This window comes from Arachis stenosperma, chromosome 1, assembly GCF_014773155.1.
Source record: "Arachis stenosperma cultivar V10309 chromosome 1, arast.V10309.gnm1.PFL2, whole genome shotgun sequence".
Classification (NCBI taxonomy): Eukaryota; Viridiplantae; Streptophyta; class Magnoliopsida; order Fabales; family Fabaceae; genus Arachis; species Arachis stenosperma.
The window spans coordinates 41,978,279-42,005,070 of NC_080377.1; the positions used below are offsets into that span (position 1 = coordinate 41,978,279).

Below are 26,792 nucleotides of genomic sequence, written 5' to 3' on the forward strand. Positions count from 1 at the left end.
ATCGTTCATGAATGACTGTGACGTGCTTCAAACTTTAACCTGCTGGGCGTTAGTGACAAACGCAAAAGAGGGATTCTATTCCAGTAGGAGCGGGAACCAACCGGTGATTGGCCGTACTGTGACAGAGTGCGTGCATTAGCTTTCACTGCGAGGATGGGATGTAGCTATCAACCATGGGTGATGCCTCCAGACTGGTTAGCTGTGCGAGTGACAGCCGCACAGGTTATTTCCCCGAGAGGAATGAAAGTAGCCCCGCTGATAGTGAACCCCTATACAAAGCTTGCCATGGAAAGGAGTAAGAAGGATTGAGTAGAAGCAATGGGAAGGCAGGCGTCCGAGAGCTCTACAGCATCTCCATTCCGCTTATCTGAAATTCCCACCAATGAATCTGCATAAGTATCTCTATCCCTTTTATTATTCCTTTTTATTAGAACAATCCAATTATCACTATTACAAATGTTCAATCCGCCTAACTGAGATTTGCAAGGTGACCATAGCTTGCTTCATACCAACAATCTCTGTGGATTCGACCCTTACTCACGTAAGGTATTACTTGGACGACCCAGTACACTTGCTGGTTAGTTGAACGGAGTTGTGAAGAACATAAACAGTGCCAATTTCTAAAATCCAATTACAATGAATCAGATCCAAGAATAAGAATCACAATTTCGTCCACCAAGTTTTTGGCGCCGTTGCCGGGGAACAATCAATTTCGAACAACAATTCAAACAATTGTTTCCAATCCACAATGGTGCCAAGTTTTTAATCCGGCAACAACACCAAGTTTTTGGCGCCGTTGCCGGGGATTGTTCGAGTATGGACAATTGACGGTTCATCTTGTTGCTCAGATTAGGTAATTTTCTTTTCAAAAATCTTTTTCAAAATTTTTCTTTTTAATTTTCGTTTTTCTTCACATTATTTTCGAAAATAATTAATAAAAAAATCCAAAAAAAATTAGAAAATCATAAAAATCAAAAAATATTTTGTGTTTCTTGTTTGAGTCTTGAGTCAATTTTTAAGTTTGGTGTCAATTGCATGCTTTTAAAATTTTTCTTGCAATTTTCGAAAATCCCATGCATTCATAGTGTTCTTCATGATCCTCAAGTTGTTCTTGATAAGTCCTCTTGTTTGATCTTGATGTTTTCTTGTTTTGTGTTGTTTGTTGTTTTTCATGTGCATTTTTGCATTCATGTTTTCCATGCATTAAAGATTTCTAAGTTTGGTGTCTTGCATATTTTCTTTGCATCAAAAATTTTTCAAAATTATGTTCTTGATGTTCATCATGATCTTCATAGTGTTCTTGGTGTTCATCTTGACATAGCATTCTTGCATGCATCTTGTGTCTTGATCCAAATTTTCATGTTTTGGGTCATTTTTGTGTTTTTCTTTGAAAATTCAAAAATCAAAAATATCTTTTCCTTATTTCCCTCCACAATTTCGAAATTTTGGGTTGACTTGGTCAAAAGATTTTTAAAATTAGTTGTTTCTTACAAGTCAAGTCAAAATTTCAATTTTAAAATCTTATCTTTTCAAAATCTTTTTCAAAAATTATATCTTTTTCATTTTTTTATTTATTTTCGAAAATTTCAAAAATCTTTTTCAAATTATTTTCAAATCTTTTTCTTATCCTTATATGTAAGTTTCGAAAATTCACTAATAATTAATGTGATTGGTTCAAAAATTGAAGTTTGTTACTTTCTTGTTAAGAAAGGTTCAATCTTTAAGTTCTAGAATCTTATCTTGTAGTTTCTTGTTAGTGAAGTAAATTTTTAAATTTTGAATTAAATCTTTTTATCTTTTATGTTATCTTTTTCAAAAACTTATCTTTTTTCAAAATTTGATTTTAAAATATCTTATCCAACTTACTATCTTCTTATCTTTTTCAAATTTGATTTCAAATCTTTTTCAATCAACTAACTACTTTTTGTTTGTTTCTTATCTTTTTCAAAACCACCTAACTACTCTCTCTCTCTATTTTCGAAATATCTCTCCTTTTTCAAAAAGTTCTTTTTAATTAATTAATTGTTTCATGTTTTAATTTTAATTACATTTTATCTCTAATTTTCGAAAATCTCTAACCCCTTTTCAAACATTATTTTCGAAATTCCTCTTCTCTTTTCTTATTCTATTAATTATTTAATTACTAACACTTCTCTTCACCTCTCTTCATCCATAATCCGAACCCATTCTTCATTCTTCTACCACCTTTCTTTTTCTACTAACAAAGGAATCTCTATACTGTGACATAGAGGCTTCCTTTTCTTTTCTTGTTTTCTTTTCTTTCATATGAGCAGGAACAGGACAAAGGCACTCTGTTGAAGTTGATCCAGAACCTGAAAGGACTCTGAAGAGAAAATTAAAAGAAGCTAAATTACAACAATCCAGAACAACCTTTTAGAAAAATTTCGAACAAGAGGAAGAGATGGCCGAAAATAATAATGATAATGCAAGGAGAATGCTTGGTGACTTCACAAAGCCAACATCCAAGTTTGATGGAAGAAGCATCTCCATTCCTGCCATTGGAGCCAATAACTTTGAGCTTAAGCCTCAACTAGTTGCATTAATGCAACAAACTGCAAGTTTTATGGACTTCCATCTGAAGATCCTTATCAGTTTTTTAACTGAGTTCTTGCAGATCTGTGACACTGTAAAGACAAATGGAGTTAATCCTGAAGTCTACAGACTCTTGCTTTTCCCTTTTGCTGTAAGAGACAGAGCTAGAGTATGGTTGGATTCACAACCCAAGGATAGCCTGGACTCATGGGATAAGCTTGTCACTGGCATTCTTAGACAAGTTCTTTCCTCCTCAAAAGCTGAGCAAGCTGAGAGTGGATGTTCAAACCTTCAAACAAAAAGATGGTGAATCCCTCTATGAAGCTTGGGAAAGATACAAGCAGCTGACCAAGAGATGTCCATCTGACATGTTTTCTGAATGGACCATATTAGATATTTCTATTATGGTCTCTCTGAATTCTCGAAAATGTCATTGGACCACTCTGCAGGTGGATCTATTCACCTGAAGAAAACGCTGAAGAGGCTCAAGAACTCATTGACATGGTTGCAAACAACCAGTTTATGTACACCTCTGAGAGGAATTCCGTGAACAATGGGGTACCTCAGAAGAAAGGAGTTCTTGAAATTGATGCTCTGAATGCCATATTGGCTCAGAACAAAGTGTTGACTCAACAGTCAACATGATCTCTCAGAATCTGAATGGACTGCAACATGCATCCAACAGTACTAGAGAGGTAGCTTCTGAAGAAGCTTATGATCCTGAAAACCCTGCCATGGCAGAAGTTAATTACTTAGGTGAACCCTATGGAACACCTATAATTCATCATGGAGAAATCATCCGAATTTCTCCTGGAAGGATCAACAAAAACCCCATCAAGGTTTTAACAATGGTGGACGTGCAAGGCTGAATAATAGTAAGCCATATCCATCATCTTCTCAGCAACAGACAGAGAACTCTGAACAAAACAATTCTAATTTAGCCAACATAGTCTCTGATCTGTCAAAGGCCACTTTCAGTTTCATGAATGAAACCAGATCTTCCATTAGAAATCTGGAAGCACAAGTGGGCCAGCTGAGTAAGAAAGTTATTGAAACTCCTCCCAGTATTCTCCCAAGCAATACAGAAGAAAATCCAAAAGGAGAGTGCAAGGCCATTGATTTAATCAAAGAGGCCGAATGCACTAGGGAGGAGGAGGACGAAAATCCTAATGAGGAAGACCTCCTGGGACGTCCCTTAAGCAAGAAGGAGTTTCTTATTAAGGATCCAAGGGAATCTGAGGCTCATCTAGAGACCATAAAGATTCCATTAAACCTCCTTCTGCCATTCATGAGCTCTGAAGAATATTCATCCTCTGAAGAGGATGAAGATGTGATTGGAGAGCAAGCTGCTCTATATTTAGGAGCTATCATGAAGCTGAATGCCAAACTATTTGGTAATGAGACTTGGGAAAGTAAACCTCCCTTACTCATTAGTGAACTAGACACTTGGATTCAGAAAACTCTACCTCAAAAGAAACAAGATCCTGGCAAGTTCTTAATACCTTGCACCATTAGCACCATGAGCTTTGAAAAAGCTCTATGTGATCTTGGGTCAGGGATAAATCTTATGCCACTCTCTGTGATGGAGAAGCTGGGAATCATTGAGGTACAACCTGCCTTGTTCTCATTACAATTGGCAGATAAGTCCATAAGACAAGCTTATGGGTTAGTAGAGGACGTGCTAGTAAAGGTTGAAGGCCTTTACATCCCTACTGATTTCATAATCCTAGACACTAGGAAGGAAGATGATGAATGCATCATCCTAGGAAGACCTTTCCTAGCCACAGCAGGAGCTGTGATAGATGTCAACAGAGGTGAATTAGTCCTTCAATTGAATGGAGAATATCTTGTGTTTCAAGCACATGGCTATCCCTCTGTGACAAAAGAGAGCAAGCATGAAGAGCTTCTCTCAGTTCAGAGTCAAGAAGAGCCCACACAGTCAAACTCTAAGTTTGGTGTTGTGAGGCCACAACCAAACTCTAAGTTTGGTGTCCAAACCCCATATCCAAACTCTAAGTTTGGTGTTGGGAATACCACACTTAAATTGACCTGATCACCTTGTGGCTCCATGAGAGCCACTGTCAAGCTATTGACATTAAAGAAGCGCTTGTTGGGAGGCAACCCAATTTTATTCATCTAATTTTATTTTATTTTGTTTCTTTGTTATTTTGTGTTTTATTAGGTACATGATCATGAGGAGTCACGAAAAAAATCAAAAAAATTAAAAACAGAGTCAAAAACAGAAGAAAAAAATTTTTCACCCTGGAGGCGCACGGGCTGGCGTTCAACGCCCAGAAGGAGCAACAACCTGGCGTTTAACGCCAGGATGCGCACACAGAGGACAATCTGGCGCTGAACGCCAGAAACAAGCATGAAACTGGCGTTCAACGCCAGAAACGTGCATAACATGGGCGTTTAACGCCCAGAACTAGCATCAATGGGCGTTTGAACGCCAGAATGATGCATCAAGGCATGTTACATGCCTATATGGTGAAAGAATGGTATTGTTTTCACCTCAGATCTGTGGACCCCACAGGATCCCCACCTACCACATTCCTTTTAATCCTAATCACACTCTTCTAATCCAAATCTCATTCTCAATGTCACACTTCCCAAAAACCTTCACCTATCACCTCAATTCCTCTTCCCAATTACCCCATTCACCATTCACATCAACCCCTCTTCCCCATACACCCCACCTACCCCCACTACTTTCAAATTCAATTTCCCACCCTTTCCCACCCAACATGGCCGAACCTATACCCCCCCTCCCTATAAATACCCTCTTTTCTTTTACATTTTCACACAACACAACCCACATTCTCCCACATAACCGAACCCTCTCTTCTCCCTCTCTCCATATTTTCTTCTTCTTCTTCTACTCTCTTTTCTTTTTGCTTGGGGACAAGCAAATTTTAAGTTTGGTGTGGTAAAAAGCCTAAGCTTTTTATTTTTCATTCACCATCAATGGCACCCAAGGCCGGAGTTTCCTCAAGAAAAGGAAAAGGGAAGGCAAAAGCTTCCACTTCCGAGTCATGGGAGAAGGAGAGATTCATCTCCAAGAGCCACCAAGACCACTTCTATGATGTTGTGGCAAAGAAGAAAGTGATCCATGAGGTCCCTTTCAAACTCAAGAAGAATGAGTATCCGGAAATCCGACTTGAAATTCAAAGAAGAGGTTGGGAAGTCATAGCCAACCCCATACAACAAGTTGGAATTTTAATGGTTCAAGAGTTCTATGCCAATGCATGGATCACTAGAAACCATAACCAAGGTATGAACCCAAGTCCGAAAAACTATATCACCATGGTTAGGGGGAAATACTTGGATTTTAGTCCGGAGAATGTGAGGTTGGCATTTCATTTGCCTATGATGCAAGGTGATGAACACCCCTACACTAGAAGGGTCAACTTTGATCAAAGGTTGGACCAAGTCCTTAGGGACAATTGTGTGGAAGGCGCCCAATGGAGAGTTGACTCCAAAGGCAAGCCAGTCCAACTAAGAAGACTGGACCTCAAGCCTGTAGCTAGAGGATGGTTGGAGTTCATTCAAAGATCCATCATCCCCACAAGCAACCGATCTGAAGTTACTGTGGATCGGGCCATCATGGTTCATAGCATCATGATTGGTGAAGAAGTAGAGGTTCATGAAGTCATAGCCAATGAACTCTACAAAATAGCTGACAAGCCTTCATACATGGCACGGCTAGCATTCCCTCACCTCATATGCTATCTATGTTATTCAGCCGGAGTTATCATAGATGGAGATGCCTCCATAGAAGAAGACAAGCCCATCACCAAGAAAAGGATGGAGCAAACAAGGGAAGTTCCTCACGGCCCTCAAGAAGAACATGAGGAAGTGCATCATCAACAAATGCCTCATGGAATGCACTTTTCTCCCAACAACTATTGGGAGCAACTTAGCACCTCCTTGGAAGATTTGAGCCATAATGTGGAACAACTAAGGGTGGAACACCATGAACACGCCCTCACTCTTCAAGAAATAAGAGAAGATCAAAGAGCAATGAGGGAGGAGCAACAAAGGCAAGGAAGGGACATAGAAGAGTTGAAGAACATCATTGGTCCTTCAAGAAGAAGACGCCACTAGAGGTGGATTCATTCCTTGTTCTTTATTTCTTTCTGTTTTCGGTTTTTAATTATTATGTTTATCTATGTTTTGTGTCTTTATTCATGATCATTAGTATGTAACCATGCCTTAAAGCTATAAATAAATTCCATTAGTCCTTCACCTCTCTTAAAAGAAAAATGTTTTAATTCAAAAGAACAAGAAGTACATAATTTTCGAAATTATTATTGAATTTAGTTTAATTATTTTGATGTGGTGACAATGCTTTTGTTTTCTGAATGAATGAATGAACAGTGCATATGTCTTTGGATCTTGTTGTTTATGAGTGTTAAAATTGTTGGTTCTTGAAAGAATGATGAACAAGAGAGATGTTATTGATGATCTGAAAAATTCATGGAATCGATTCTTGAAGCAAGAAAAAGCAGTGGAAAAAAAAAAAAAGAGAAGAGATCTAAAAAGAGTATATAGAAAAAGAAGGAGCAATAGAAAAAGCCAATAGCCCTTAAAACCAAAAGGCAAGGGTAAAAAGGATCCAAGGCTTTGAGCATCAATGGATAGGAGGGCCCAAGGAAATTAAATCCAGGCCTAAGCGCTAAACCAAGCTGTCCCTAACCATGTGCTTGTGTCATGAAGGTCCAAGTGAAAAGCTTGAGACTGAGTGGTTAAAGTCGTGATCCAAGGCAAAGAGTGTGCTTAAGAGCTCTGGACACCACTAACTGGGGACTCTAGCAAAGCTGAGTCACAATCTGAAAAGGTTCACCCAGTTATGTGTCTGTGGCATTTGTGTATCCGGTGGTAATACTGGAAGACAAAGTGCTTAGGGCCACGGCCAAGACTCAAAAGTAGCTGTGTTCAAGAATCAACATGCTTAACTAGGAAAGTCAATAACACTATCTGAAATTCTAAGTTCCTAAAGATGCCAATCACTCTGAACTTCAAAGGAAAAAGTGAGATGCCAAAACTGTTCAGAAGCAAAAAGCTACAAGTCCCGCTCATGTAATTAAATTAATATTCATTGATATTTTGGACTTTATAGTATATTCTCTTCTTTTTATCCTATTTGATTTTCAGTTGCTTGGGGACAAGCAACAATTTAAGTTTGGTGTTGTGATGAGCGGATAATTCATACGCTTTTTGGCATTGTTTTTATATAGTTTTTAGTAAGTTTGAGCTACTTTTAGGGATGTTTTCCTTAGTTTTTATGTTAAATTCCCATTTCTGGACTTTACTATGAGTTTGTGTGTTTTTCTGTGATTTCAGGTAAATTCTGACTGAAATTGAGGGATTTGAGCAAAACTCTGAAAAAGGCTGACAAAAGGACTGCTGATGCTGTTGGATTCTGACCTCCCTGCACTCGAAATGGATTTTCTGGAGCTACAGACCTCCAATTGGCACGCTCTCAACGGCGTTGGAAAGTAGACATCCAGGGCTTTCCAGCAATATATAATAGTCCATACTTTATTCGAAGAATGACGACGCAAACTGGCGTTGAACGCCAAGTACACGCTCCTTTCTGGAGTTAAACGCCAGAAAAACGTCATAATCCGGAGTTGAACGCCCAAAACACGTCATAACCTGAAGTTTGACGCCAAGAAATGCCTCTACACGTGGATTGATCAAGCTCAGCCCAAACACACACCAAGTGGGCCCCGGAAGTGGATTTATGCATCAATTACTTACTCATGTAAACCCTAGGAGCTAGTTTATTATAAATAGGATGATTTACTAATGTATCAATCATCTTTTGATCTCAGTTCTGTTTTATTCTTCATCTTAGGAGATCATTGATCACGTTTAGGGGGCTGGCCATTCGGCCATGCCTGAACCTTCTTTTACTTATGTATTTTCAACGGTGGAGTTTCTGCACACCATAGATTAAGGGTGTGGAGCTCTGCTGTACCTCAAAGATTAATGAAGTTCTATTTCTTTATTCAATTCTCTATCTTATTCTTATTCCAAGATATTCATTCGTACTCAAGAACATGATGAATGATGATGAGTTAGATAACCCTCATTATTATTCTCACTGATGAACGCGCGTGATTGACAACCACTTCCGTTCTACATGCAACAAAGCTTGAATGTGTATCTCTTAGATTCCCCAACAGAATCTTCGTGGTATAAGCTAGATAGATGGCGGCATTCATCTGGATCCGGAAAGTCCAACCTTGTCTGTGGTGTTCCGAGTAGGATCCTGGGAATCCGGAAAGTCTCACCTTGTCTGTGGTATTCCGAGTAGGATTCCGTTCATGAATGACTGTGACGTGCTTCAAACTTTAACCTGCTGGGCGTTAGTGACAAACGCAAAAGAGGGATTCTATTCCAGTAGGAGCGGGAACCAACCGGTGATTGGCCGTACTGTGACAGAGTGCGTGCATTAGCTTTCACTGCGAGGATGGGATGTAGCTATCAACCATGGGTGATGCCTCCAGACTGGTTAGCTGTGCGAGTGACAGCCGCACAGGTTATTTCCCCGAGAGGAATGAAAGTAGCCACAGCTGATAGTGAACCCCTATACAAAGCTTGCCATGGAAAGGAGTAAGAAGGATTGAGTAGAAGCAATGGGAAGGCAGGCGTCCGAGAGCTCTACAGCATCTCCATTCCGCTTATCTGAAATTCCCACCAATGAATCTGCATAAGTATCTCTATCCCTTTTATTATTCCTTTTTATTAGAACAATCCAATTATCACTATTACAAATGTTCAATCCGCCTAACTGAGATTTGCAAGGTGACCATAGCTTGCTTCATACCAACAATCTCTGTGGATTCGACCCTTACTCACGTAAGGTATTACTTGGACGACCCAGTACACTTGCTGGTTAGTTGAACGGAGTTGTGAAGAACATAAACAGTGCCAATTTCTAAAATCCAATTACAATGAATCAGATCCAAGAATAAGAATCACAATTTCGTCCACCAATTTTCAACGGTGGAGTTTCTACACACCATAGAATAAGGGTGTGGAGCTCTGCTGTACCTCAAGTTTCAATACAATTACCATTACTTTCTATTCAATTCTCTTTTATTCTTATTCCAAGATATACGTTGCACTTCAACTTGATGAATGTGATGATCCATGACACTCATCATCATTCTCACTTATGAACGCGCGTGACTGACAACCACTTCCGTTCTACTTTAGGCCAGGCGCATATCTCTTAGATTCCCCAACAGAATCTTCGTGGTATAAGCTAGATAGATGGCGGCATTCATGGGGATCCGGAAAGTCTAACCTTGTCTGTGGTATTCCGAGTAGGATCCCGGGAATCCGGAAAGTCTAACCTTGTCTGTGGTATTCCGAGTAGGATTCCGGTATTGAATGACTGTGACGAGCTTCAAACTCCTGAAGGCTGGGCGTTAGTGACAGACGCAAAAGAATCAAGGGATTCTATTCCAGCCTGATTGAAAACCGACAGATGATTAGCCGTGCCGTGACAGAGCATTTGGACCATTTTCACTGAGAGGATGGGATGTAGCCATTAACAAGGGTGATGCCTCCAGACGATTAGCCATGCAGTGACAGCGCATAGGACCATTTTCCCGAGAGGATGAAAAGTAGCTATTGAAGACGGTGATGCCCTACATACAGCTTGCCATGGAAAAGAGTAAGAAGGATTAGATGAATGTAATAAGAAAGTAGAGATTCGAGAGGATTCTAGCATCTCCACACGCCTATCTGAAGTCCCCACCATTAATTTACATAAGTATTTCTATCCTATTTTATTTTCTGTTTATTATTAATTTTCGAAATCCATAACCATTTAATCTGCCTAACTGAGATTTACAAGGTGACCATAGCTTACTTCATACCAACAATCTCCGTGGGATTGACCCTTACTCACGTAAGGTATTACTTGGACGACCCAGTGCACTTGCTGGTTAGTTGAACGGAGTTGTGTCCACACATAGCAAAGAGCCACAATAATGATTCCATACAATAACAAAGAGTACTACATTGATGTGATCACAATTTCGTCCACCAAACGCCCAAAAGAAGCATCTACTGGGCGTTCAACGCCAGTAAGGATAGCCATCTGGGCGTTAAACGCCAGAAAGAAGCATCTTCTAGGCATTGAACGCCAGAAAGAAGCACCTTCTGGGCGTTTAACACTAGATTTACAACGTCCTGGGCGTTCAGAAAAATGCCAAGTGACAAAGGAGTTCCTGGCCTTTAACGCCAGCCAGATGCTACAGCTGGGCGTTAAACGCCCAGGATTGTGGGAAGGAGAATTTTCGAAATTGCCTCCCCTTCTATTCCTCTCCTTTACTTTCTTTTTCTTGAGGACAAGCAAACCTCTAAGTTTGGTGTATTTTTCCGTGATCACTGAGTGAAAACTTATCAAGATCATGGCACCTAAGGGAAAACAAACCACTTCAAGAGGCAAGAAAGAGAATATTCCAAAACCATTTTGGAATCAAGAGAAGTTCTTAACCAAAGAACATGCAGACCATTACCACAAAATAATGGGTCTGAGATCAGTGATCCCGGAAGTTAAATTCGATCTGAAAGAAGATGAATATTCGGAGATACAGAAGCTGAAGAGCCAGAAGCTGTCTCTTAAAGGACCAGATACCCCACATGTTGAAGGAGCACTCATCATCTTCCAAACTAAAGGTTGTTGAGTTCTAATCTTAGCCTTAACTCTGTGATAATTGTTCTTATTAGGAATTTACCTTAGAAGTTATCTATGAGTAGTAGTAATTAGTATATCTATTTTGATTTTATCTCAAATTAAGCTATAATTTATTTTACTCATCATCATCAAACATGAATAAAATAGTAGATTTTTAGAATAAAGGGGCAATATTTTTTTTCAAGTTCTTAATAAGGAAAATTCTAATTATTTATATGTGGTGGCAATACTTTTTGTCTTCTGAATGAATGCTTGAACAGTGCATATTTTTTATATTGAATTTTATGAATGTTAAAATTATTGGCTCCTGAAAGAATGATGAACAAGAGAAATATTATTGCTGATCTGAAAAATCATAAATGATTCTTGAAGCAAGAAAAAGCAGTGAAAAAAATAAAAAAAAAAAAGCAAAAGCAAAAGAGGTAGAAAAAGCCAATAGCCCTTTAAACTAAAAGGCAAGGGTGAAAAGGATCCAAGGCTTTGAGCATCAATGGATAGGAGGGCCCAAGGAAATAAATCCAGGTCTAAGCGGCTAAATCAAGCTGTCCCTAACCAAGTGCTTGTGGCATGCAGGTCCAAGTGAAAAGCTTGAGACTGAGTGGTTAAAGTCGTGATCCAAAGCAAAAGAGTGTGCTTAAGAACTCTGTATACCTCTAATTGGGGACTCTAGCAAAGCTAAGTCACAATCTGAAAAGGTTCACCCAGTTATGTGTCTGTGGCATTTATGTATCCGGTGGTAATACTGGAAAACAAAGTGCTTAGGGCCACGGCCAAGACTCATAAAGTAACTGTGTCCAAGAATCAACATACTAAACTAGGAGAATCAATAATACTATCTGAACTCTGAGTTCCTATGGATGCCAATCATTCTGAATTTCAAAGGATAAAGTGAGATGCCAAAACTGTTCAGAAGCAAAAAGCTACTAGTCCCGCTCATCTAATTGGAATCTGAGCTTCACTTAAAACTCTGAGATATTATTGCTTCTTAATTTCTTTTTATCCTATTTTATTTATCTAGTTGCTTGAGAACAAGCAACAGTTTAAGTTTGGTGTTATGATGAGCGGATATTTTATATGCTTTTTGGGGGTAATTTCATATATTTTTTAGTATGTTTTAGTTAGTTTTTAGTATATTTTTATTAGTTTTTAGGAAAAATTCATATTTCTGGACTTTACTATGAGTTTGTGTGTTTTTCTGTGATTTCAGGTATTTTCTGGCTGAAATTGAGGGAGCTGAGCAAAAATCTGATTTAGGCTGAAAAAGGACTGCTGATGCTGTTGGATTCTGACCTTCCTGCACTCGGAATGGATTTTTTGGAGCTACAAGAGTCCAATTAGCGCGCTCTCAATTTGGCTAGAAATTAGACATCCAGGGCTTTCCAGCAATATATAATAGTTCATACTTTGCGTGAAGATAAATGACGTAAACTGGCGTTGAACGCCAGTTCCATGTTGCATTATGGCGTTCAGCGCCAGAAACCGGTTGCAAGTTGGAGTTAAACGCCAGAAACAGGTTACAACCTGGTGTTTAACTCCAGAAACAGCCCAGGCATGTGAGAAGCTCAAGTCTCAGCCCTAGCACACACCAAGTGAGCCCTAGAAGTAGATTTCTGCACCATCTATCTTAGTTTACTCATTTTCTGTAAACCTAGGTTACCAGTTTAGTATTTAAACAACTTTTAGAGACTTATTTTGTATCTCATGACATTTTTAGATCTGAATTTTGTACCTTTTGACGGCATGAGTCTCTAAACCCCATTGTTGGGGGTGAGGAGCTCTGCAGCGTCTCGATGAATTAATGCAATTATTTCTATTTTCCATTCAAACACGCTTGTTCCTATCTAAGATGTTCATTCACGCTTCACTATGAAGAAGGTGATGATCTGTGACACTCATTACCTTCCTCAATCAATGAACGTGTGCCTGACAACCACTCCATTCTACATTAGATTGAATGAGTATCTCTTAGATTCCTTAATCAGAATCTTTGTGGTATAAGCTAGAACATTTTGGCAGCCACTTTTGAGGATCCGAAAAGTCTAAACCTTATCTGTGGTATTCCGAGTAGGATTCAAGGCTTGAATGATTGTGACAAGCTTCAAACTCATGATTGTTGGGCGTGATGACAAACGCAAAAGAATCAATGGATTCTATTCCGACATGATCGAGAACCAACAGATGATTAGCCGTGCTGTGACAGAGCATTTGGACCATTTTCACTAAGAGGATGGGAAGTAGCCATTGACAACAGTGACGCCCTACATACAGCTTGCCATGGAAGGAGCCTTGCATGTTTGAAAGTGAGGAAGCATTATGTTACAGGAATTCAGAAGACAAAGCATCTCCAAAACTCCAACATATTCTCCATTACTGCATAATAAGTATTTATTTCATGCTCTTTTACTTTTTACAATTAAAACCAAAAATTATTATTGATATTATATCCTGACCAAGAGTTATAAGATAACCATATCTTGCTTCAAGCCTACAATCTTTGTGGGATCGACCCTTACTCACGTAAGGTATTACTTGGATGACCCAGTGCACTTGCTGGTTAGTGGTACGAGTTGTGAAAAGTGTGATTTGCAATTTCGTGCACCAATACCATAAAGAAAAATATCTCATAAGGTAGTGGCAATTGTACATGTTCAATAAGCACATCCATAGATAAAGTAACTACTCAAAGCCTACAACTATAAGAAAATCGTTTATAGCCTAAATTCATTCACATTCAACCAATTACCCCATGATGCATTCTTTGATTTTTTTTCTTTTTCGTTTGCTGCTTATATCTTTGATTAATTGAACATAGGCAATATGAACTCCTCCTAGCGCTAACGGACAACAAGCTTGAAATTTACAAAAGGGAAAAGCACTCTACACAATAACAGCCAAATGAAATATAGAAATTCAACTAATATAAACAATTTTCTGAGGAGTAAATACAATTATGTTACTCACTTTACTAAGCAATCCAATTACGGTAGGAAGAAGACGATCTTTGAGATAAGTAGTTTCTTCTTCTTCCAACTTTACCTGGTTGTGAAATACATCTAGAGGTTAGATCAAAAACAGCAGCAATCTCAATAGAAATAACAATTCACACAGCACAATAATTTTAGAAGGAAAAAAAAAGTAGAGACAAGAATAACATAAGGAAAAACAACAATAAATTCACTATAAATTATAAAACTTTATACTTTGTGAAATTTAGAGTTGCCCAAGCTAACTGCTATAACATGCAACAATTAAAATTATATAAATAGAACATCAAGGTGCCTTTGAATTTTTACTTAATTCAACTCATTTACATTCCAACACAAAGAATATTATTAAGATAGAGAAAATAATGCAAGAAAATAGAAGATACTAAATCTCCTAATTATCAGACCCATTTCGAACTCCCTAACACTCCTCTAAGCTCAGGTTTTCCAAAGGACACAACTCTTTAATAGCTTTGATGAAAATAATGACATTTTATGTGCAGGTCTACTCAGAAAGAGAAGCGCAATTAATTTCTGCACTGCAAAGTGGGTGCTTGACATAAAAAGATTTGTTTGGCAATTTTCTAGTGTATGTGAAGAAATTTCTTCACAAGCAATCAGGTTTTTGGAGAGTATCAATCATTTATATGAATGCCATATGCGTTATTTCACATTTTGTTTCACCTCCAAGGTGAATTTCTTATCCTGATCAAAATCACACATCCTTCCTTCCAAAAAATAATACACCTCTTATGTAAACAACAAAGAGAACAACAGTAGTGTGAGCGCATTTAACAATGCACCACATGGAAAAGGTTTAAGTATGTTACAATTTAGAGTTCGATGCAGTTACAAATATGAATAATTGAACATACATTTTTATATGTTGTGAAGTGTTAACTTACGTACGAACTCCATCAGGTAATATTATATCTAAAGTCCATTGGGCAAGTTACATAAAGAAGCAGCTCATTTGGCTATATGCTTATAAGTCCCTTATTTCTAGGAGATAATACCCACAATTATAGCATACCACAAAAAGTTTGGAAGATTTCCAGCACAAAGGTCATTGAATATAAAAGAAACACAAGATAAGAAGGATGAAGAAAGAAAAGCCTAAAGTAAAAGTAAATGAAAATACAATCTTACTTCATTATCTTTTCCATTCACAGAAAGGGAAGCCCTTGCTTTGGCTTTAGATAAAATTCCCACATCTGTTTCCAAGGCATCATGTATGGAAGTTCGAATAAATTCTATTGAAAGAATGCTACAAAAATATACAAAAATTATTAAGCATTTGGTGCTATTAAGGTTTTATTGTTACTCTTATTATATTATTAAACATAAAAAATTGACCAATCATTTATTTGAAAAGGGCGGAATTCATATTCAACTAAATTCCTATTGAGATAATAATGTTTTGCATTTCATGAAAGAGAATAATTCAATTTAGCTAAATATATATTCTATAACAAAACTCAAGACTAAAAGTTCAAAATAACAATGGTCAATGAAAACAATCATAATGTAAGCAAGAGTTTTAAAATATTTAAAGCAAGTCGAAAGGAATGGAATTACTTGACGAGAAATAGTTCAAATAAAAAAGTTTTATAGGATAGAATTAGACATTTTGCTTTATGGTGTAAAGCTCATGATATCCAAAGGTCTTTCCCTCTTTCTACAGTTTAGGAGATTCGGAAGTTGTGCTTCAGTAATCTTTAGTTATTTGTACATCGGTACAAATATGACTAACTTTTGAATCACCAACTTCTGAAGCACTAAATCTATGCTTATATACATAAAGAAGAAGCTTGTTCCGAAAGCTAGTGCAAAGGGTAGAATAATCGTTACATGCTTAAGTTAGTTAGGGGATTCTATCCGCTAAATTGTTTGTAATTCTTCTAGAATCTTCTAGACTTTCGCTCAACTCATTCTATTAATGTTTAATTATTAATTGTCATAATAATTAACTGAATGATTAATTATGTACAATAAAAATATTACCTCATTCTTCAAACATTAAAGTCAAGAAGTAGAAAACACTTTCAAATAAATTTTTAGTGTAGGTTAATTGTACAATCAATCTAAACGCAATCGAGCATATAATATATTAGTTAGATTTTAGCACATAGGGTGTACCTGTTTATAGATTCTATAAAACCTATTACATGATCTCTAATATGACGAAAGCAATGCTGACGAGTCAGCTCATCTCCATCTTGGAAGTTGAAGGAAATGAACAAGATAGAAATTAGTGTATAATGTTCTCCATTATCATGTATTGCCATCTGATGTTAAATAGTAGAACAAAAATAATAAAAATGGCATTGCGCCATGCAATAAACAGACTTCAAAAGGAACTTTCTACCTCCACTGATATTAGCTAAGCATTAATTTCTAGTCTTTAAACCACTGTTTAATGCAACCAGTCAATGCAAAAACTGCAGCATTTTCTTCAAGACATCGACTAGTGAACCACTGGGACCTTAGTGTCTAAACATGTTGCGGGCTAACAAACCACAACACAAAGTCAGTACAAGACCAAAAAAACACACAAAACTAACGTACAACTCAGCAGCACAATTTCATCTTTATCAGGAATTGTACCGTCATAATTCTAGAAACATTCTTTTTGTCTTGCTGTACAGAAAAGACGTTGCCATTCATAGAATTACCCAAGTTTCACCATTCAATAATGAGCTGTAATTTCAGCCTTTATTGTATATATATAGCTACCATTCCCATTTGCAATACAAGTAGAATATCACATTCTCTTCACCTTTTTGTCATTGTCTTTTGCTGTCTTTGTTTTTTCTGCACATTCAGTGTTTTGTCTTTGATGGTATAAGAGCTCCAACAGGGGCCTTGCTGCACATCCATACCATGTCTCAAAACAACCAAGAAAAAATTGATGTCACCCAATCACCATCCCATCCATATTACATTCACCCAAGTGAAACACCTTCTACCATCCTCGTCTCTCCACCACTCTCCGGCGACAACTTGCTTTCTCCATTGCACTTATCTCAAAGAACAATGTAGGTTTCCTGGATGGAACCATCCCAACTCCAGCCACCGACGCCCCCCTTTTCCCTTCTGGTATAGATGCAACACATTGGTCTCCGCCTGGATTTCAATTTCCTCTCAGTACCCATTGCTCAGAGCGTCATTTATTTTGACTATGTAGAAGCGATCTGGGAAGATCTCCACAATAGATTCTCACAAGGAGGCTTGCTCCGTGTTGCTGAGCTACAAGAATAGATTTATGGCCTCAAGCAAAGATCCATCTCCGTCACTCAGTACCATACTGCCCTCTGGGCACTATGGGAAGAGCACAACACTTACTGCTCTGTCAAACCCTGCATATGCCCGACACGAACTTACCACGACCAAAATTTCATCATTTGGTTCCTCAAAGGCCTAAACAACCGCTTCTCTATCGTCAAGTCCCAAATCTTGCTCCTTGAGCCCCCTCTCGCTGTAAAGCAAAGTCTTCAACATGGTCATTCAACACGAATGCCAACTCCAAGGAGGCGGTAGTTTTCTCGACGAGCCCATCTCCCTCACCAACGCCGTCATCACGCCACAACAGTGCCCACCACTTGGGCGCAGTCGAGGATGCAACACCAATGGCGGACGGGGTGGAGCCGAAAAATTATGCGTCTACTGTGGGCGAACTGGCCACACCATCGACGAGTGCTACAGCAAGCACGGCTATCCACCTGGCCACCCACGCTACCCTGGCCGTCCTCGGTTCAATGATCGCAGCAGCTCTTACACCTTCTACACCAATGCCGCTACAGCCAACCCTAATTCTCCACATCAACAACAACTCAGCATAACCTGATCAAGCAAAGATGAGACCTACCCAACTTCTGAGCCTAGTTTGTAACAAGCCCAATATCAATCTCTCTTAGCTCTCATTCACAATGTTCATGGACAACACTTTGCAGACAAAACCAGGCTCTGATACCATCAAAGATAAAACACTGAATGTGCAGAAAAAATAGAGAGAGTAAAAGACAATAACAAATAGGTGAAGAGAATGTGATATTTTGCTTGTATTGCAAATGGCAATGGTAGCTATATATATACAATAGGGGCTGAAATTACAGCTCATCATTGAATGGTGAAACTTGGATAATTCTATGATTGGCAACATTTTTTCTATACAACAAGGCAAACAATATATTTTTATAATTATGATTGTACAGTTCCTGATAAGGATGTAATTGTGCTGTTGAGTTATAGGTTGGTTTTGGGTGATTCTTTCTTTTTGTCTCGTACTGGCTTTGTGGTGTGGTTTCTTAACAAAACCATACCATAAAGTCAACATGGGTCATCTAAGGCCAAGTCTGGTACCACTATTACACATACAAACACTACATATTGTTTCACCCATTTATCACCTAACACACCTTCTATAAACTCACACAGCAAGGGCAAATGGATACTAGATTCAGGAGCCACTGACCATATATGTTCCTTACTATCATATTTTTAAATGCACCACAAGATCAACCCGATACATGTTTACCTCCCAAACAATTCCATTATCATTGCACACTATTATGGGTCAATAAATTTCTCACACCTAACTTTGCACAATGTTTTATTTATTCTAGGTTTCACATTCAATATTTTATCTATCTCCAAACTAATCACAACTCTCTCATGTCAATTGCTCTTTTATGAATTTTTCTGCCAAATACAAGATGTGAAGTCCTTAAAGATGATTGATTCGGCTGAATTGAGAGATGGATTGTACTACCTAGCCGACAAGTTGCAACTATAAAAACCCATTAGGGCCAACAGCTCCACCAACTTAGCCAATGTTAAAAACTTTATCACAGCCCCAATCACAAATAGCTATGTATGGCATTGTAGGTTAGGCCACCTCTCTAACCAAAGATTAAGAGAACTCCATCTTCAATTTCCTTTCATTAATCTACATATCAATGAATTTTACGATGTTTGTCATATGGCAAAACAAAAGCGATTATCTTTTCTCTTGAGTATAAATAATGCATCCAAACCTTTTGGATTAATACATTTAGACATTTGGGGGTCTTTTTCCAAAATATCCATACACGGGCACAAATATTTTCTAACTGTTGTTGATGGTTTTAGTAGATTCATTTGGACAATCTTATTAAAATCAAAAGGAGAAGTTGGCACAAAAATTCAGAACTTCATCGTCTTAGTCAAAAACCAATTTGACACCAATGTCAAACCATTAGATCCGACAATGACCCTGAATTCCTTCTTAATAATTTTTATGCCGAAAAAGACATTCACCACCAAAAGTCTTGTGTCGAAACACCAAAACAAAATGGAAGGGTAGAACGCAAACACCAACACATACTCAATGTCGCTAGAGCCTTAATGTTCTAATCAAGCCTCCCTCTATCCATTTGCTCCTATGCCGTAAACTATGTTATCTTCTTAATAAATAGAGTTCCCTCACCAATCACTCAAAACAAAATTCCATTTCAACTCCTCTTCCACAAACCACATGACTTTCACTCACTCAAAATTTTTGGATGCCTATCCTATGCTTCCACCCTCGCCAACCACCGCTCAAAATTTGATCCTCGTGCTAGAAGAGGTGTATTTTCTTAGGATTCAAAACCAGCATAAAAGACTTAGACACCCGTGAGATTTTCATCTCCAGAAATTTCCAATTCATTGAGTCATGCCTCCTTTTTCACAAACAAACTCAACCTGACCAAAACCTCCAACCTTCCTAACATCCTTCCCCAATCACCCACCATCTTTGGAGAACCTAATCAATAACAACCAGACTTAGTAGCAGCCCAACCTTCACCAAGCACAATTCAAACACCCACAACGGACCAAACCAACAACGAAGGAACTTTCATCCCCCAAACAAACACAAGTCCAATTCCTTTTCCAATGACTTCCCCACCCTAAACCACCTGGTCCACTCTTCCCACAACCCCAACCGTACTACCAATTCCCACTGCACTCTACCGCTCCAGTAGAACCCATCTACTGCTGCGTAATGTAATACCCTAATTAGCCTAAGCCTTAGCTCACATCATAAAGCAAAGGTTAATCAGAGATTACGACAGTTCTATGCTCATACATATGATATATCGAAGGAATTATTAATATCTAGAAGCCCGATGAAGAATATAGCTCAAAATAGGATTTAAAAGCGCAAAGCGTACTATCAGATACTAACTTAAAGTACAAGATATAGAGATGATATAACAAAATAATAGAGTGTAATATCATAAGAAACTAGCCACGACTCGCAGAGTTTAAGCTGGCTAGCCATATACAGACCATACAGAAACCTGACAGTTTGAAAATAGCTTAAACAAGTTTTGTTCTCTCAAATACATGCCTCTAGGCAAAACAAAATACAAAAGGAGAGATGTATAAACAAAGTAAACCAAAAAGACTCCAAAAGAATCAAAGATCCTCCGCTTCTGCCACCATCCAAAGCAACTCACCAAGGTGGGTTGTGACCTGCATCTGAAAAACACAACAACAATATGGTATAAGAACCGGAGGTTCTCAGTATGGTAACAGTGTCCAGTGATGTAGGATATAAGACCCCGGGATGCCAAAGGCAATCCTAAGCTCCATATCCAATATGGTAACAAGTTGTGCTAGCGCTGTAAACATAACACACCTCTCTGTCTGTGCGTGCACACAGGTGTGTGCGTCTGCACATATCAAAATTTTCGCAGGGTGTGCGCCCGCTGGTGCACGAAATTGCAATCACACTTTTGCAATCTGCACAACTAACCAGCAAGTGCACTGGGTCGTCCAAGTAATACCTTACGTGAGTAAGGGTCGAATGCCACGGAGATTGTTGGCTTGAAGCAAGCTATGGTTATCTTATTAATCTTAGTCAGGATACCAATTATAGTTATCAATTGACTTGCAAATAAACAAGAGAGCATGGATTAAATAATACTTATTATGCAGTAATGGAGAATATGTTGGAGTTTTAGAGATGCTTTGTCTTCTGAATTCCTGCAACATAATGCTTTCTCACTTTCAAACATGCAATGCTCCTTCCATGGCAAGCTGTATGTAGGGTGTCACCGTTGTCAATGGCTACTTTCCATCCTCTCAGTGAAAATGGTCCAAATGCTCTGTCACAGCACGGCTAATCATCTGTCGGTTCTTGATCATGTCGGAATAGGATACATTGATCCTTTTGCGTCTGTCACTACGCCCAACACTCGCGAGTTTGAAGCTTGTCACAGTCATCCAATCCCTAAATCCTACTCGGAATACCATAGACAAGGTTTAGACTTTCCGGATTCTCAGGGATGCTACCAATGGATTCTAGCTTATACCACGAAGATTTTGATTAAGGAATCTAAGAGATACTCATTCAATCTAATATAGAATGGAGGTATTTTTCAGGCACATGTTCATGGGTTGAGGATGGTGATTAGTGTCACGGATCATCACATCCATCACAGTTAAGTACGAATCAGCATCTTAGATAGAAACAAGCGTGTTTGAATGAAAAACAGAAATCATTGCATTAATTCATCGAGACGCTGCAGAGCTCCTCACCCCCAACAATGGAGTTTAGAGACTCATGCCGTCAGAGAATACAAAATTAAGATCTAAAATGTCATGAGATACAAAATAAGTCTCTAAAAGTTGTTTAAATACTAAACTAGTAACCTAGGTTTACAGAAAATGAGTAAACTAAGATGGATAGTGCAGAAATCCACTTCTGGGGCCCAGTTGGTGTGTACTGGGGCTAAGACTTAAGCTTCTTATGTGCCTGGGCTGTTTCTGGAGTTAAACACCAGGTTGTAACCTATTTCTGGCGTTGAACTCCAACTTGCAACCTGTTTCTGGCGCTGAACGCCAGAATGCAACATGGAACTGGCGTTAAACGCCAGTTTACGTCATTTATCTTCGTGCAAAGTATGGACTATTATATATTTCTGGAAATCCTTGGATGTCTACTTTCCAACCCAATTGAGAGCGCACCAATTGGACTTTTGTGGCTCCAAAAAATCCATTCCGAGTGTAAGGAGGTCAGAATCCAACAACATCAGCAGTCCTTTTTCAGCCTAGATCAGATTTTTGCTTAGCTCCCTCAATTTCAGCCAGAAAATACCTGAAATCACAGAAAAACACACAAACTCATAGTAAAGTGTAGAAATATGAATTTTACCTAAAAACTAATAAAAATATACTAAAAACTAACTAAAACACACTAAAATCTACATAAAATTACCCCCAAAAAGCGTATAAAATATCCGCTCATCACAACACCAAACTTAAACTGTTGCTTGTCCCCAAGCAACTAGATAAATAAAATAGGATAAAAAGGAATTAAGAAGCAATAATATCTCAGAGTTTCAAGTGAAGCTCATATTCTAATTAGATGAGCGGGACTAGTAGCTTTTTGCTTCTGAATAGTTTGGCATCTCACTTTATCCTTTGAAATTCAGAATGATTGGAATCCATAGGAACTCAGAATTCAGATAGTATTATTGATTCTCCTAGTGTAGTATGTTGATTCTTGAACACAGTTACTTTATGAGTCTTGGCCGTGGCCCTAAGCACTTTGTTTTCCAATATTACCACCGGATACATAAATGCCACAAACACATAACTGGGTGAACCTTTTCATATTGTGACTTAGCTTTGCTAAAGTCCCCAATTAGAGGTGTCCAGAGTTCTTAAGCACACTCTTTTGCCTTGGATCACGACTTTAACCACTCGGTCTCAAGTTTTTCACTTGGACCTACATGCCACAAGCACATGGTTAGGGACAACTTGATTTAGCCGCTTAGGCCTGGATTTATTTTCTTGGGCCTTCCTATCCATTGATGCTCAAAGCCTTGGATCCTTTTCACCCTTGCCTTTTGGTTTAAAGGGATATTGGCTTTTTCTACCTCTTTTGCTTTTTTTTTTCACTGCTTTTTCTTGCTTCAAGAATCAATTTTATGATTTTTCAGATCAGCAATAATATTTCTCTTGTTCATCATTCTTTCAGGAGCCAATAATTTTAACACTCATAAACTTCAATATAAAAAATATGCACTGTTCAAGCATTCATTCAGAAGACAAAAAGTATTGCCACCACATATAAGTAATTAGAATTTTTCTTATTAAGAACTCGAAAAAATTATTGCCACTTTATTCTAAAAACTACTATTTTATTTATGTTTGATGATATTGAGAAAAATAGATTATAGCTTAATTGGAGATAAAGTCAAAATAGATATACTAATTACTACTACTCCTATATAACTTCTAAGGTAAATTCTTATAAGAACAACTATCACAGAGTTAAAACTAAGATTAGTACTCAACAACCTTTATTTTGGGAGATGGATATTCCTCTAGTTTATGGGGTGCTTGGTCCTTCAAGAGATAGCTTTTGATGCTTCAGTTCCTTCAAGTCACATCTTTGTTCTTCTTGTTCCCCAAGCAGTTTGTAAAGCATGCTATTTTGATTTTTCTGTTCTTCCTTTATTTGGTCCATAGCTTCTTGCAACTTGGTAACAGATGCTTCAAGATGCTCCCAGTATTCAATTTGAGGGATTTTTGGGAGGAATTCCTGTGCTCTTCTCTTGACAGGGTCGTCCTGCACTTGTTGTCTCTCCATTGATATCTTGGTGATTGGTCGCATGCATCATGAAGATATTTGTGTGGTTTACAATAGGAGCTTGAGAAAAGTCGACCTCCCCCAAGTGCACTATTCTGTAGCCTTCGTGCAAACGTTTTGGTTGTCACAAGTAACAAACCCCTAAATAAATTGATAACCGAAGTATTTAAACCTCGGGTCGTCTTCTCAAGGAATTGCAGGGAGGTATGTTCTTATTATCGGTTATGAGTTTTGTAAATCAGGGGTTTTGAGAATGAAGATCAGATATGATAAATGACAAGTAAACTAAATAAATGACTGTAAAATAAACTCTTGGCAAGGTATGAAAATTCGGAAGTCCTATCCTAGTTATACTTATCAATTATGATGAGAATTAGAGTTTTCTCCTACTTTGTTAACCTCTAACTATGAAGGTAAGTTAAGTAGATGAATTAATTCGAATCCTCAAGTCCCAGTCTTTCATTGGGAAAAGTTAGAGTTATTGGATCTCGAATCAATTCTTGAAGAATTCCAATTTTCAATCAACAATGAGTTTGATAACCCAAGAGTCACCAATTAATCAACCAAAGCCAAGAATGTAGAAAGCTAAATTAAAATCATAAATATCTGGAATACCTCAATTAACATACATTCGAAGCAATGAAATCTAACATGGAAAAGTTCATAAGCCAATTGGGCAACATAAATCAAATACAAATAAAAGCATTAAAAGTATCTCAAAGTAGAAGAGAAGTCAAAATAAAGAAATATTGAACCTGATGTGAAGATGAGATAAATTCCTAATTTCTAAAAATCCTAATCCTAAATTCTAAGAGAGAGGAGAGGCCTCTCTCTCTAAAAACTACATCTAAAACTAAAATTGTGAATTATGAGAGCCTAATCTGAATGGATGCATTCTCCCACTTTATAGCCTCTAATTTGTGTGTTCTGGGCTGAAAACTGGGGTAAAAACAGCCCAAAAATCACTCCCAGCGCTTTCTGGTCCTACAGGTCATGGAAGAGTGACGCGGAGGTGTCGTCCACGCGTTAGCGTGGGTTGTGTTCCTGCCAGGTCACGCGGCCGCGTGATCCACGCGTTCGCGTTGCTTGGCGTCAAGGCAGCTATAACAAATTATATATCGTTGCGAAGCCCCAGATTTTAGCTTTCCAACGCAACTGAAACCATCTCATTTGGACCTCTTTAGCTCAAGTTATGGTCGTTTGAGTGCGAAGAGGTCAGGCTGGACAACTTAGCAATTTCTTTAACTTCTTGTATTCCTTCCACTTTTGCATGCTTTCTTTCCATCCTCTGAGCCATTCATGCCCTGTAATCCCTGAAATCACTTAACACACATATCACGGCATCTAATGGTAATAAAAGAGGATTAATATTAACAAATATAAGACCAAAGAAGCATGTTTTCAATCATAGCACAAAATCTGGAAGGAAAACGTAAACTCATGCAAATAGTATGAATAAGTGGGTAAAGAGTTGATAAAAACCACTCAATTGAGCATAAGATAAACCATAAAATAGTGATTTATCAACCTCCCCACACTTAAACAATAGCATGTCCTCATGCTAAGCTCAAGAGAAACTATAAAGAGATGAAGAGGAATGATAGAATGTATGAGATGCAACCTATGAATGCAACTAAATGCAAAATGTTTCTACCTACTTGGTTAAAAATAAATAAGTTCTCCAAGACAAACATATATCAGATTTCACTAATTCGAATCATACAGTGAAAACAAGTAAACTTGTAAGAAGATAGCTCATGAAAGCAGGGAACATAGAATCAAGCATTGAACCCTCACTGGTAGTGTATATGTGCTCAAATCTCTCAAGTGTCTAGGGTCAATCTCTCTACTCTTCTCTAATCATGCTTTTTAAAACTTTGTTCTTCATCTAACCAATCAACAAATATTTAGTATACTAATGCAAACATCATGAGGTCTTTTCAGGGTTGTAATGGGGCTGAGGTAAAGGTAGGGATATGTATATAAGGCTAAGTGAACTAATTAAGTGAATCCTTGATTAGTCTAAGATCTCACCTAACATACATACTTTGTAAAGCAAAGCTTCTTTACATATTCTCCCATATTTTTCCCACTTTTGATGTTACATGCTCATGCATTAGCTTTAATTTTGTTCCATGTGCATTGCTTTATTTTGTATTTGGGGAATTCTTTTGTATCCCCTTTATTCAAATACTGAATTATATATATATATATATATATTTATGCACATGGTAATTCAATTATTTTGATTTCACACGCATGAGCATGCTTCCCAAAAATTTTATTTTGAATTATTTCATTCTTTTCAACTTCCTACCCTTTGTTTTTTTATCATCCATGTTTCCAATAAGTTTTCCACACTTAAACAATTACACAATTTCTATCTTAAGCTAACCAAGGATTCAACTTGGGATTTTAAATTTGTTTTTCTGCTTAAGGCTAGTGTTGTGGTTTATAAAATAAGAGGAAATTAAAGGCTCAAGGGGGCTAACAAGGGTGATGTAAAAGGTAGGCTAATTTTGGGATAAGTGAGCTAGAATCAAACAATGGCCTCAATCATATGCAAGCATGTAAATATATTAAATATTGGACATATAGAATGGAACAAAGCAAAGATTGCAATCATAGAGAAGAAAACACACAAGAATAAAAATTTATGGTTAAATAATGTAACCATGTAAATAAGCTCAAAATCTCACAGGTTGTGTGTGTTCTTTGGCTCAAAAACCATGTTCCAAATACAACTTCTGAACAAGTTTAACACAAAATTTTCAATCTAAATTAGTGAAATACTATAAAAATTTCTTGAAAAAGAAAATATTACTTCAACCAAGTAGTGGCTAAATGCACAAAATCAAATAAATATGCAATCAAATATGCGGATGCAACAACTAACAAGAAAAATAAA

General features: G+C 37.8%; 1 pseudogene; it reads right to left on the reverse strand.

The window, feature by feature from the left end:
• Nucleotides 1–16,547, reverse strand: part of LOC130978585 (vacuolar protein sorting-associated protein 54, chloroplastic-like) — a 110,357-nt pseudogene extending 93,810 nt beyond the window's left edge.
• Between the last annotated feature and the right edge of the window lie 10,245 nt (nucleotides 16,548–26,792).